At 55.6% G+C, this 12872-nt stretch overlaps 3 non-coding genes across 3 annotated transcripts; 1 reads left to right on the top strand and 2 right to left on the bottom strand.

Annotated features, from left to right (window-relative positions):
• Positions 1–398: 398 nt before the first annotated feature.
• TRNAQ-UUG lies at positions 399–470 on the top strand. The gene has a single exon. It is a non-coding gene; the product is annotated as a tRNA-Gln (tRNA).
• A 5908-nt stretch (positions 471–6378) lies between these two features.
• On the bottom strand, positions 6379–6472 carry TRNAI-UAU. Its single transcript has 2 exons — positions 6435–6472; positions 6379–6414 (listed from the first exon to the last, which is right to left on the bottom strand). It is a non-coding gene; the product is annotated as a tRNA-Ile (tRNA).
• A 5310-nt stretch (positions 6473–11782) lies between these two features.
• On the bottom strand, positions 11783–11855 carry TRNAF-GAA. Its single transcript has one exon. It is a non-coding gene; the product is annotated as a tRNA-Phe (tRNA).
• Between the last annotated feature and the right edge of the window lie 1017 nt (positions 11856–12872).

Genomic DNA, 12872 nt, shown 5'->3' with positions numbered 1-12872 from the left:
CAAATTCCTACATGCAGCAGTTTCTGGCACTACACCTGCACAGCTCTGCTCCCCGGCTCTTCTCAGGCTCCTGCTCTCTCCTTAGCTCTGCCCCACTCTGGCCCAGGCAGTTCCAGCTCACATGGAGGATGGGACCCCCTGGCCTGGTGACTCCCTCATTACACTGCCTGGCCTGTCAGTGCAGCTAACTTGGAGCTTTGGCCTCTCCCCATTGTCCCTGGGGACTGTCAGTCTCAGGGTCCTGATTTCCCATTGATCCTTCCCCCTTCTATTGGTGCTGGGAACTAGCCAACCAACCCCCCCCCACACACACACTAAGTTTTAGTAAAGGGCCAAGAGCCCCTTACACAAGCCAGCCCCATGAGGGTCACCGATGTGCAGAGAAGGCAGCACAAGCTGGTCCCATGGTGTAATGGGCAGCACTCAGGACTTTGAATCCTGTAATCTGAGTTCAAATCTCAGTGGGACCTTGTGTTGGTTTGTGGTCATAGGCAGCAGGTTATATACATTTGCGGTGCTCAGGCTCCAGGAATGTTCAGGGCTGGGGGCCCTGCTCCAGCAATAGTTGGAGCTGGGTATCTTCCCTGTGCTCTGCCTGCCACCCCTCCCCCTGTATGTCCCCTCTTGCTGAGCTATGTCCCTGCCTGACAAAAAGCAGCATGCGCCTGTCCCCTGCCTGCTCCTGCTGCTGGAGTAGAGCGATTCTGGGCAGAACTGCTGGCCCAGGGTCCTAGTACCTGCTCTCCACTAATGGAAAGGCAGGCTGCCCTGAGCCTTTCCAACACCCCCAGCCCTAAGATCCCTTATCCCTCTTTCCCAGTCGTGAACCCCCCATCTTCAGCCCCTCACCCCTGCCACTCCCTCCCAGATGGTCCACCTCCTCCCCTTCCCACCCCCAAACTCAATCACAAAGCCTCCACCCTGCATCCCTCCTGCACCCTAATCCCCAGCCCAGGATCTGCACCCCAGACCTCCCCCTCAAACCCCCTCCCAGAGCCTTAGGGGGGTGGGGGTGCAGTTGGGGGGTGGGTTCTGGGCACCACCAAAATTTCTACAAACTTGCCACCCATGCTTGTGGTAAAGCCCCAGAGCTCAACTTCCCTGTCTCCAGCTGTGTAAGAGTGAATCTTTCCCCTCCTGCTGGGTGACTCACACCTCCTAGAGCCAGGTCTTTGGCTGCGATGGCCACAATGGGTTAGGGCTCTAGAACTTGCTACCCTGATATTTGGGATTCTTGCTGCTGCACCTGATGTTCACAAGCTTAGCCCTTGTGCTTCCTACCACACTTTTCTTCTGGCCCACATGGCGCCTGAAGAAAGGAGTGCCAGGGCTGGGATTAATAGTCAGGGCTTGGCAGGAGGAAGAGTCCCAGGCTGGAGCCCCACACACCTTCCCTCCTCCGGGAACCTAGAGCAGAGGCAGCCCAGCTCTGTCTGCTGGATACCTCAGCAGAGTAGGTGAGTTCATGTAAATACAGTCTGGTCCCAAAGCCTCCTCCCAACCCTGGTCATCAGTAGCTGTCAGGGGAGAGCTCATTCACACCTCGCTTACAAATCATCATTTGAAATTCTAAGGTTGGCCAACACTGCCCAAGCCAATGCACCGACATTGTCAGCAAACACAACAGCTGGGTGAGGAAACCCGGCTTTGTCCAGACTTTCCAAACCTATTTTACTTTCTCAGGTACAAGTAGTTTTCATACGTTGTATCTGCTTTTAAAGTGTCTGTTAACGTTTCAATTTCCATTCAAATTTGCAACCAATGACAACATTGGCAGCGCTGCATGTAACTACCTGACCACTGAGGGAGGGGGTGTTGGGGAAATTCAGGGAAGGGGGTGCACAGCCCCCTGACTGGGGGGCATATAGGGAATGGCCAGTTTCACTGAATTGAGTCTCCTACTGCAGCACCTCAGTAGGTTACATCAGAGAGGAGCTGCAGTGTCTAGGCAGTGGGATGCCTGTGCCTTTAAGAGCCCAGCCCTGGGAAGCCCATGCTGAGAGGTGCTGCCTGTGAGAGGGGAAATAAAAAAGCCCTCTGTTCCCCCCACCCATATTTGCAAACACTGGAGACTCAGCCCACCGGGATAACTGTTACCCCTCTGTCCCTGCCTGTGCCGGGGTTTAACCCTCTGGCAGCGCCTCCCTCTGGGCTTAACTCCGGCTCCTTCCCCCCCTCCCTGACTTTGCCCTTTAGTCCCTCTCCTAATTCTGCCTCCAGCTGCTTGACCCCCCGATCAGTCAATTTCCACCCCCTGCTCAGATTCTGGCCACCCCCTCCTCTGATTTGCCTTCCTTTGCCCCTTTTTAATCCCTGTAAAAAGTAGGGAGTGCTGGGTCCCATTCTCTGGAGGGAGGGCTGGGCGCCTGGCCCCTGCCTGCCCAGTGCTCAAAGTGCCCCATGAGCTTGTGGATATTTGCCGAGTGCTGCAGGGTCACCAGAAGGGGGAGAGAGACGCGGTTAGGAGGTGATGCAGCCAAGGGTGCCTCACCCAACACTGAGATGCAGCCACCTCTGGGGTGAGTTACACAAGTCAGCAAATGAATTTGGAAGAAGAAATGCACTGAAAGGACCGAGGTGGAGAAAACCAGAGGCTGCAAGAGGTGGAGAAAATGAGAAAAAGCAGTAGCCCTGGATCCTAGCCCTGCCCCTCCCCCACTCTACCCCCTAATCTACTACTCCTCTCCCACATTTGAGGGGAGAACCCAGGAGTCCTGGTCCCCAGCCTTGCCCACCCCCATATTTCGATATGGCTCCGTCCAACAGCTGCCCCCACAATTGCAGGGCAGTGCCATGGGGCACACTGGGGCCTGCCTGTTTACACAGGATGGGTAATGCCACTGCCCCAGGGTGCGGAGAGACGATGCTAAGGGAGAAGCAGGCAGCAGACAGCTCCCATGACAGAGAAAGAAATGCTAGGGGGTGCCGTGCTGCAAGGAGTGAAAGGGGTTGTCAGGGAATGGGAGGATCTTCCCTCACAGCAGGTGCATCTGTCTCCCTCCCAATTCCTCCCCCAGCCCAGGCTAGTCCCGGCCCAGCTACCAGGGTTAAATTTGGCCTGGATTCCCCAGCTCCTGGGGGTGGGACGTGGGGCTGGGAAGCATGAGCCTCTACTCCCCCTTACCCAGACACAGTTGCATGGGCACAGACCAAAAGAGCCTGCAGCACTGCTGCCTAGAGGAAACTGAGGCACCAGCCAGTGACAGACACATCATGGCTCTCCTCATCCTCATCCTCTTTTCCATATACAACCTGGCCAGGGGAGGGGGGGTAAACTTAGGGCAGTTGCATAGTTAACCTGTGGAACTCCTTGCAAGAGCATGATTGAAGGCCAAGACTATAACAGGGTTCAAAAAAGAACTAGATAAGTTTATGGTGGATAGATCCATCAAGGGCTATTAGCCAGGGTGGGCAGGGATGGTGCCTGTAGCCTCTGTTTGCCAGAAGCTGGGAATGGGCGACAGGGGATGGATCACTTGATGATTCCCTGCTCTGTTCATTCCCTCTGGGGCACCTGGCACTGGCCACTGTCAGAAGACAGGAGGATACTGGGCTAGATGGACTTTGCATCTGAACCAGTCTGGCCGTTCTTATGTCTCCCTTGGAGCAGCAGTGACACCTCGTGGTCATTCAGGGTAATGCACAGAAGGTGTTTCCCTTGATACAGCAGTGACACCCACTGGTCAGGTGGCGTAATGCACAGCGTGTGTCTGCCCTCTACGAGCAGTGACACCCACGGACCAGTCACGGTAATACACAGTGTGTGTTTCCCACCAATCTGGGTAAGGCACAGAGCGTGTTTCCCATGAAGCAGCTGTGACACCCAGTGACAGGAAGTGGAGTGACCTGGCCCCAGCCTGCTCTGCTCTGCCAGCTCAGGCTGGGGGACGGGGTGCTGTGTAGGGCACCAAAATGTCTAGGGACAATCTTGAATAGATCATTTTTCCACAGGGACGGATAGCTGTTAGAATAAAGATATTCAGGCTGCCTATACAGGCCTAGACTTTAAGAACTTAGGTGTATTTTTATCACTTAGCCAGTGACAGGGGTATAAAACAAAACCAAAATCCCAGTCTGCCTGTGTCTGGGCCTTCTCTCCCTAGGAGAGTCTGAGCCCTTGTTCGGAGATGTCATAAACAGATAGTTAAGGGTTAATGTCTCTTTTACCTGTAAAGGGTTAAGAAGCTCCATAAAGCTGGCTGACACCTGACCAGAGGACCAATAGGGGGACAAGATGCTTTCAGATCTTGGTGGAGGGAAGTCTTTGTGCTCTTTGTTTTGGGGGTTGTCCGCTCTTGGAACTAAGAGGGACCAGACGTCGATCCAGGCTCTCCAAATCTTTCTGAATCAGTCTCTCATGTTTCAAACTTGTAAGTAATTAGCCAGGCAAGGCGTTTGTCTTATTTTTGTTTTCTCAACTTGTAAATGATCCTTGTTTGCTGAGAGGATTTTACCTCTGCTTGCTGTAACTTTGAACCTAAGGCTAGAGGGGTTTCCTCTGGGCTATATAAATCTGAGTACCCTGTAAAGTATTTTCCATCCTGATTTTACAGAGATGATTTTTATCTTTCTTTCTTTAATTAAAAGTTTTTTCTTTTAAGAACCTGAATGATTTTTCCTTGTTTTAAGATCCTAGGGGATTGGATCTGGACTCACCAGGGATTGGTGCGGGGAAAGAAGTGGGGATAGTTAATTTCTCCTTGTTTTAAGTTCCAAGGAGTTTGGATCTGTGTTCACGAGGGAACTGGTGAAGCCTCTCAAGGCTGCCCAGGGAGGGGAATATTTTGGGGGGGACGGAAAGTATTCCAGACACTAACTTCTGGATGATGGCAGTGTTACCAGATCTAAGCTAGTAATTAAGCTTAGAAGGGTCCATGCAGGTCCCCCACATCTGTACCCTAAAGTTCAGAGTGGGGAAAAAACCTTGACAGTAGGCTAAGGCCTTTGGCTAAGCAGCAGGGGCAGCCATACGCTGGGAAGTGAACGGTCACATCCTCACCTCCCAAACCCGTCACACTGAACTAAGGTGGGGTTGGGCTGTTAGGAAGACGATCCTGTCCCAATAGTGCCCATCACCACCAGATAAAGAAACAGATCTTAAGGGAGCATCCGGTCTGGCAAGAATTCCCTTCTCAATGGTTGTGATTATGAAACTGTCATTTCTGTAGGGTTTATCTTTATGGCCCCCGCTTTTCTGTTGTCAATCTGTCTGGTCCTCTAATTGTTTCTGTCTGCTGCAGAATTAATTTTGCTGGGTGTAAGTTAATTAGGGGAGTGGGATGTAATTGGTTAGAGAATTCTGTTACAATAGGTTAGAATTGGTTAATTACATTTCAGTAAAATGATTGGTTAAGGTCTCGCTGAGAATATTACTGTATAAACTGGGGTCAAACAGGCAGTGGGCAGGGAAATTGGAATCATGCTTGCTAACGGTGGGATGGGAATAGGGAACGGGGGACAGGGACACAGGCAAGGCTCTGCAGTGTCGGAGCTGGGAAGGGGGACATGGGGTAAACACTCTGCAGTGTCAGAGCTCATAGACTCATAGACTTTAAGGTCAGAAGGGACCATTATGATCATCTAGTCCGACCTCCTGCACAACGCAGGCCACAGACTCTCACCCACCCACTCCTGTAACAAACCCCTGACCTATGTCTGAGCTATTGAAGTCCTCAACTCATTGTTTAAAGACTTCAAGGTGCAGAGAATCCTCCAGCAAGTGACCCGTGCCCTACGCTGCAGAGAAAGGTGAAAACCCCCCAGGGTGTCTGCCAATCTGCCCTGGAGGAAAATTCCTTCCTGACCCCAAATATGGTGATCAGCTAAACCCTGAGCATGTGGGCAAGACTCACCAGCCAGCACCCAGGAAAGAATTGTCTGTAGGAATGTGGGGTAAATGCTCTGTGGTGTCAGAGCTGGGAAGGGAACACAGGGGAACAGACTCTGTCGGTGTATAGAGATAAGCCTGACTGGTGTGAAGGGCTTTGGAATCTGCTTGCTTGGAAACTAACCCCAGTAAACATCCCTTTGTCTGCACTTCGGAGTTCTGGTCTTTTGCTGCTTGCTGTCTGTGTGACAAGAGCCAGGGAAGTGGGCAGGGGAAGGGAAAGCCAAAGCCCTCTAACAATGGCTCCTTGCTCCTCTCCCTCCAGGTTCAGGGGTCAAGGATGGGCAGGACTCCAGGCTCTGCTTGAGGGATCCTGGCACAGGGGCTGGTGGGGGAGAAAGGATTGTAGATTCTGACCTGCACTCTGGAGAGGAGGTAATAAGTGAAGGGGCATTTTTGATTCCTACCCTGCTTCAATGTCCCCAGGGCTGGAATTCTACATTCCATAGGGCCAAATGAGGGGGTGAAGCCATTTGGCTAATGAAAACCAGTGCTCCAGGTGAGGCTTGAACTCACAACCTCAGCATAGCTCCTCTCAGCACTGCCCTATAAGTACTGTGCACTAACCAATTGTGCCACTGGGGCACCTGTTAATTGCTAGTCTCTCAGTCCCCTAGGTTGATAAAGGCGAGGAGTGACCCCAAAACATTCTCAGTGGGGTTAAGAGCCGGTAGCGACAAGCATTGTACTTGGTGGGGTGGATTCTTCTTAAGGCTTCCAGGCACCATTTCACCCTTTTGCTCGTCCCTGTGTAATAACAGAGCTGACTTAAGACTCACTGTAGAGTCTTGCTGCAGACCAACAGATCTGAAATCACTGATCACCAGGTCTGAGCATTAGTCCTGCTTTGGGACAGTGTCTCTCATCCAACAAACTGCCCAGTCTGCGCTAGCAGTGAGGCTCCCTCACTAACAGCTGAAATCAGGGAGAGCTGTGTGAAGTGCAGGGCCCCAGGGGTGCCTGAACAGGGGCGAACAACACCCCAGGACTTTTCAAAATGGGAGGGCTCTGCCTTGCCACTTTGTAATGACCGTAAGGGTGAGTGAGGGTGGGGAGGGGGCCGAGAGCAGTGAGCGGGAGGAGGGGTCTTGGGGGAAGAGGCAGCGTAGGAGTGGAGGTGAGCTGGGGCAGGGGGTTGGGGGGTGTAGGGAGAGGGCTGCCCGCAGCAAGTAACGGGGGTGGGGGCATGCAGGGGAACTGCTCCCTGTCCCAGCTCACCTCTGCTCCGTCTTCTCCCCTGAGCACGCTGCCCCCGCTCTAATTCTCCTCCCCTCCCAGGCTTGCCGCACTAAACAGCTGATTAGCACCGCAAGTCTGGGAGGCAGGAGAAGTGGAGCGGCGCCAGCGTGCTCAGGGGAGAAGGCAGAGCGGAGGTGAGCTGGGGTGGGGAGCTGCTGCAGGGGGGGCTGCCTGGCTCTTTGCCATGGCCCCTGCCCCTGCTCCGCCCCAGCCCTGCCCCCCCGCCCCTGCACTCACTGCATGGTCCACTCCTCTGGCTCCCAGCCATGCTGCCGGCGAGTGCTGTGGGGCGGTTCCCCCCTCCCCCCAAACTTGGGAGCCAGGGGAGCAGAGCAGGCTGAGGCCCCAGGCCTGCGTGGGGGGAAGCAGAGGGGGGCTGGTCCCAGGCCTCTGTGGGGGACAGGGGGCTGGCTACTTCCTGCAGGAAGTGGAGTGACCCGGCCCCAGCCTGCTATTGCACAATCCCCAGCCATGCTGCACAGCGTGCCCCGAGAGGGAGTGGGGGGCCAAGCAGATGATCCAGCACGAGGGGGTCATTCTCACTGGTAGCTGTCCAGTGGCAGTGAGTTCAACAGGCCTTGGCACATGCTGTGTGGGGCAGGAGGTCCTTGTATTTGGAGCAGTGGGAGTGAACTGCGTGCAGTTGTGTCTCTGAGCACAACTGTGAATGTTATGGTGTGTGTGGGGGGTTATTGTGAGTGTGGCTGGGGGTGTGATTGTTTCTCTCTTTGGGGGTTGGACTAACATGTCCCTCTGGGTGTGTTGTGTGTGAGTGTTCTTGGGATTGTGTGAGTCCCTTTGTGTGTGTGTGTGTGTGTGTGTGTGACTTGCTGCAGAATACAAAATCCTGCAAAGCCATTTCCTACTGGTTAGCCCAGCAACACACTGATACAGTGTCACAGACTCACACACACAGAGCAGGGCTCAGCAGAGGGCAGCAGGGACACACACGTCTCCCCTGGGCCAGCTTGGACAATTTCCCATCATGACTCGGCACAATGCTGGTGCCCCCACACGGGGGTGGGCAGTGACCAGGCAGGGGGGGCAGATGTGCTGGATCTGTAAAAGCAGCAAAGAGTCCTGTGGCACCTTATAGACCAACAGACGTATTGGAGCATGAGCGGTTGTGGGTGAATTCCCACTTTGTCGGCTAGAGTCAGAAGGAAGCACTTTGGGAAAATCAGTCAAGGCCCTTAGCAGAGCTGGGACACAGACCCAGTGACCCCTGCACCACCCTGGGAGGGCAGTGGGGTTTAGTGGTCAGAGCAGGGAGAGGCTGGACACCAGGACCCCTGGGTTCTATCCTTGGCTCTGGAAGTGGAAGGGGTCTAGAGCAGGGGGACTGGGATCCAGGACTCCTGGGTTCCATAGGGGAGACTGTTTTTCCCTGTGCTTCCCTCCCTAGAGAGCCCAGCCCAGCCCCCTAGTGGAGACTGAGCAGGAGTGGGGGGAGTTGTTCTCCCACTCTGGAGTTATGATTCAAACTCCTCCCCCAGGGACTGTGACATCACAGAATCTGCCCCCCCCCCAACACAGAGAAAACTAGTGGGGTTAGGAGGGTTCTAGCTGCAGACTCCCCTACCTCTTGTCATTGCAAAAAGCCCCCAAACCTACTTGCACCCACAAAACACCCTCTCAGGGTATACACCCCCTGCTAGGACAGGACCTCTTGCTCCCACCCCTTTTCTTATCACCACAAGCTGCTCCCAGCCAGGCACCACACCCCATTCACACACCTTTTGTCACTACGTAGCTCAGTGGCAATCACTGCCCCGAAGTGACTCCGGTGCAGGCACTCCCCACACGAACTCCCCACACCGGATTCTGTCCACACACAGAGAATTCTCTCTGCCCGGCTCCTTCGGTTCATCTCGCTGCTCTCCCTACTGCCGCCAGCCACTGCTCATCTGCATAACCCCGCCCATGGACACGTGACACCTTCTGTCCTGCTGGTTTCAAGGGAGTGAGTTGCCCTTGGGGACTGAGCAGCTCACAGCAGGTCACAGCCCCAGCGCACGTCACAGCCCCAGCCAGGGCCGGCTCCAGGCACCAGCTCAGCAAGCAGGTGCTTGGGGCGGCCAAGGGAAAAGGGCGGCACGTCGGGCTCTTCAGCAGCAATTCTGCGGCGGGTCCCTCGGTCCCTCTCGGAGGGAAGGACCTGCCACCGAACTGCCGCCGAAGAAAAAGGCAGCGCAGTGGAGCTGCCACTGATTGTGATCGTGGGTTGTTGTTTTTTTCCCCACCGCTTGGGGCAGCAAAAACCCAGCCCTGGCCCCAGCACGTCACAGCCCCAGCACACGTCATAGCACGTCACAGCCTGGGGCAGGGAGATATTGGGGGAGGGGATGAGGGGAGAATGTGGGAGGGAGAGACCCAGCCTCATAGACCCACAGGGGCAGGAGATATTGGGGTCAGGAGGAGAGGAGAGGGGTTGGCAGAGACCCAGCCTGGCGTGCAGGGAAAATGGGGTGGGGTGGAGGGAGGTGGGGAACAGAAGAGATGTGTGGAGTGGTGAGATGTTGGTCCAGGGAAACTGAGTCACTCAGGACATGCTGTGCAGGGGGGAGCACAGGGGCAGGGAGAGAGACCCAGCCCCACAGAGCCCAAGAGGGATATTGGGGGCAGGGGAGGGGATGGAAGGATGAGAGATCCAGGGCCATAGAACTCCCCTGGCTCCCAAGTTTGGGGGGAGGGGGGAACCACCCCACAGCACTCACTGGCTGCATGGCTGGGAACCAGGGGAGTGGACCAGGCAGGGGCTGGGTCACTCCACTTACCATGCAGTGAGTGCAGGGGTGGGAGGGCAGGACTGGGGCAGAGCAGGGGCAGGGACGAGGGGGAAGAGCCAGGCACACCCGCTGCAGCAGCTCCCCACCCCAGCTCCCCACTGCTCCGCCTTCTCCCATGAGCATGCTGGCACTGCTCCACTTCTCCTGCCTCCCAGGCTTGTGGTGCCAATCAGCTGTTTAGTGCAGCAAGCCTGGGAGGGGAGGAGAATTAGAGCGGGGGCAGCGTGCTCGGGGGAGAAGATGGAGCAGTGATGAGCTGGGACAGGGAGTGGTTCACCTGCACAGACATCCCCCCATTACTTGTTGCAGGCAGCCCTCCCCCCGCACCTCCCCCCAGCCCCCTGCCCCAGCTCACCTCCACTCCACTGCCTCCTCTGAGTGTGGCTTTTGGTTCCTCGAAACACTTGGCACCCTAGGTGGCTGACTAGTTCGCCTAGTGGTTGCACCAGCTGTGGACACTGCCTGTCAGCAGGATTCCTCCTCCTCCTCCTCCGTGAGATTAAATCTCCGCACCTAGACAGCTGGTCCATCTGCTGCACCACAGTCCCCCATGCCTGAGCCTCCCTGCCAAAGCCCTGCACCTGGCTCCAGAGAATTAAGTGTCACATCTCACTGGAAACTCGACTTCTTGTGCCCAGAGAATCTTGGCCCCCCCTCAGTAGCTGACCTGAGAAACACAGTGTCTGCAAAAGCAGCAAAGAGTCGTGTGGCACCTTATAGACTAACAGACATATTGGAGCATGAGCTTTCGTGGGTGAATCCCCACTTTGTCAGATGTATCAGTGTCTGTCTTTTCCAAAGAAGTGCCTGGCGAGCCTTTTCTTATGTGGCCTAATGGATAAGGCAGCTGACTTCGGATCAGGGGATTGAGGGTTCGAGTCCCTTCATGGTTGTGCTTGTCCAGTTTTACCTTTGGGCTAAAAGTCCTGCTCCCTTCAGGGCTGGAACCTCTTCTTGGCTGCTCAGGCCAATGCTCTGGCTTCAGCTAGAGCCCTGGGAAGGAGTTGGGGGATGGGTGTCACAAAGGCTGGGGCAGAAGCCCCAGGTGATTCTGGTCTAGCCTTTGCTCTTCCTGACTTGCCAAAGAAAATGGGCAGCTGCCCGGGCTAGTGTGTAGAGCAGTTTCCCTCTTCCAAATGTGCGCCAGTCCCTGTGTCTGAGGGGGTTTGCTACATAGCACCTTGGGAGCCTGGGTGTTTCTCTGCCGCTCACCAGCTGGGAAAAAGCCTCTTGGGGAAAAATCTCCTGCCCCACTGCAAAAGTGAGCACCGTGAGTGGGACCAGTCAGAGGCCACACCATGGGGGCTGGCCCTGCCTTCCTACCATCTTGTGATGTTGGCCACAGAGCATCAGCAGCTGCCCTGCATGCTGGTGACCTTCAGTGGGTACTGGGCATGGCAGGGAGCAGCCTGGCAGGGTGTTTTTGTGCCTGTCTGAAGGCCACACATAGGCACAGCCCTGCCCTCCTCTAGCCTTGACCTCAGTTGCTCTGTGGCTTTTAAGCTTCCCTTGGAGCTGTCAGCACCAGCTGCCTCTGCTCTAGGTGCCCAGAGGAGGAGAGGTGTGTGGGGTCACTTTTACAGATGCCCCTTCCCTGCACAGAGGAGCTTCCATCCCCAATCCCTGCCTATCACTGCCTAGCAGCCCTCTGGCACCATTCCTGAGGGCTACCCTGCCTCACTTTCTTCCTACCATGTTGGGAAAGACAGTTCTCATTATTAAAGGTCAGGTGGGCCAACTAGGGGCAGAAGCGCCCCTTTTATGTTTTCCTACTGCAGAGCCCAAGCTCAGGAACTCACATTGGGCGCAGGCACTGCTGTGCTCCCACAAAACAAGCCACCCCTGCACAAAGGAGAACAAAAGGGCTTGCCAAAGCCTGGGATTGAACCAGGGACCTTCAGATCTTCAGTCTAATGCTCTCCCAACTGAGCTACTTTGGCAGCTGCATGACAGCATTTTGGCCTGTTGCTTCTCTGTCTGGGATGTTTTTGTCAGCAGTTGCACACAAAAAGGAGAGGAAAACAAATGGCTGCTTCATACTCCCACCAGAGGAACCCGGCACCTTAGCTGTGGTGAGTAAGAAGTGGCTGTTGGCTGACAGAGCCTGTCCCCGAGCAGCTGGAACAGCAGCTGCTGCCTCCCCCTCGGCTCCAGGCTGTGGGAAATGCTCATTGCCTGGCTGCATGGGCGGATGCTGCTCCGTGCTCTGGAGAGCATCTGTATTGCTCTGTCAACCCCCCGTCTTCACTGAGCCAGTCTGGTAAGGTCCCAAGTGCCCCCTCCGGCCTGGCAGCTGAGAGTCTGTGCAGACATCAACCCCCCTGCCAGCCCCAGAGCCAGCAGCAGCACCAGCCCCCCCAGCACCACAGGGGCACTCAATGCACTTCCTGTGGGGAAATGGCTCCTTGGCGTCCAGCTGCTAGAGTGAGAGCCAGGAGAGAGCAGTGTCTGGCTCACCTTGGGGGAGAGAAGAGACCTGATGGGTGCGGATCTCCCTCAGCCTCCCCCGCAATGCTGGTCAGTTGTATTGTCACTGTGATAGTCAGCGCTTCCCTTCAGGGCCGGCCATGGAGGGGTCTGGGGTCTGGGACAAATCCCCCCTTTCCTCCCCAGGCCCTGCCCCCACTCCACCCCTTCCCCCAAACCCCCACCGCGTCCCATCCCATCTCTTCTCTTCCTGCACTTTCGTGCCCCATTCCTCTCCCACCCCCACCTCTTCCCGTCCCTGCTCCTCCCCCTCCCCACCCAGTGCCTCCTGCACCCCACTGAACAGCTGATCACTGGCAAGTGGGAGGTGCTGAAGGGGAAGAGGAGGAGCTTGTCAGCAAGGCCTGTAGTGGGTGGGGGAGGAGCTGGCTGCCAGTGGGTGCTGAGCACCTATTTTTTATCTGTTGGTTCTGCAGCCCCATAGCTCCCATGGAGTCGCTGACTTGGCTTCCTTCGTACTCTAGAGAGAG

Source organism: Gopherus evgoodei, unplaced genomic scaffold (assembly GCF_007399415.2).
Source record: "Gopherus evgoodei ecotype Sinaloan lineage unplaced genomic scaffold, rGopEvg1_v1.p scaffold_228_arrow_ctg1, whole genome shotgun sequence".
In the NCBI taxonomy this organism is placed as follows: Eukaryota; Metazoa; Chordata; order Testudines; family Testudinidae; genus Gopherus; species Gopherus evgoodei.
The sequence above is the reverse complement of the archived record's forward strand: the minus strand, read 5'-3'. Positions and strand labels throughout refer to the sequence as shown.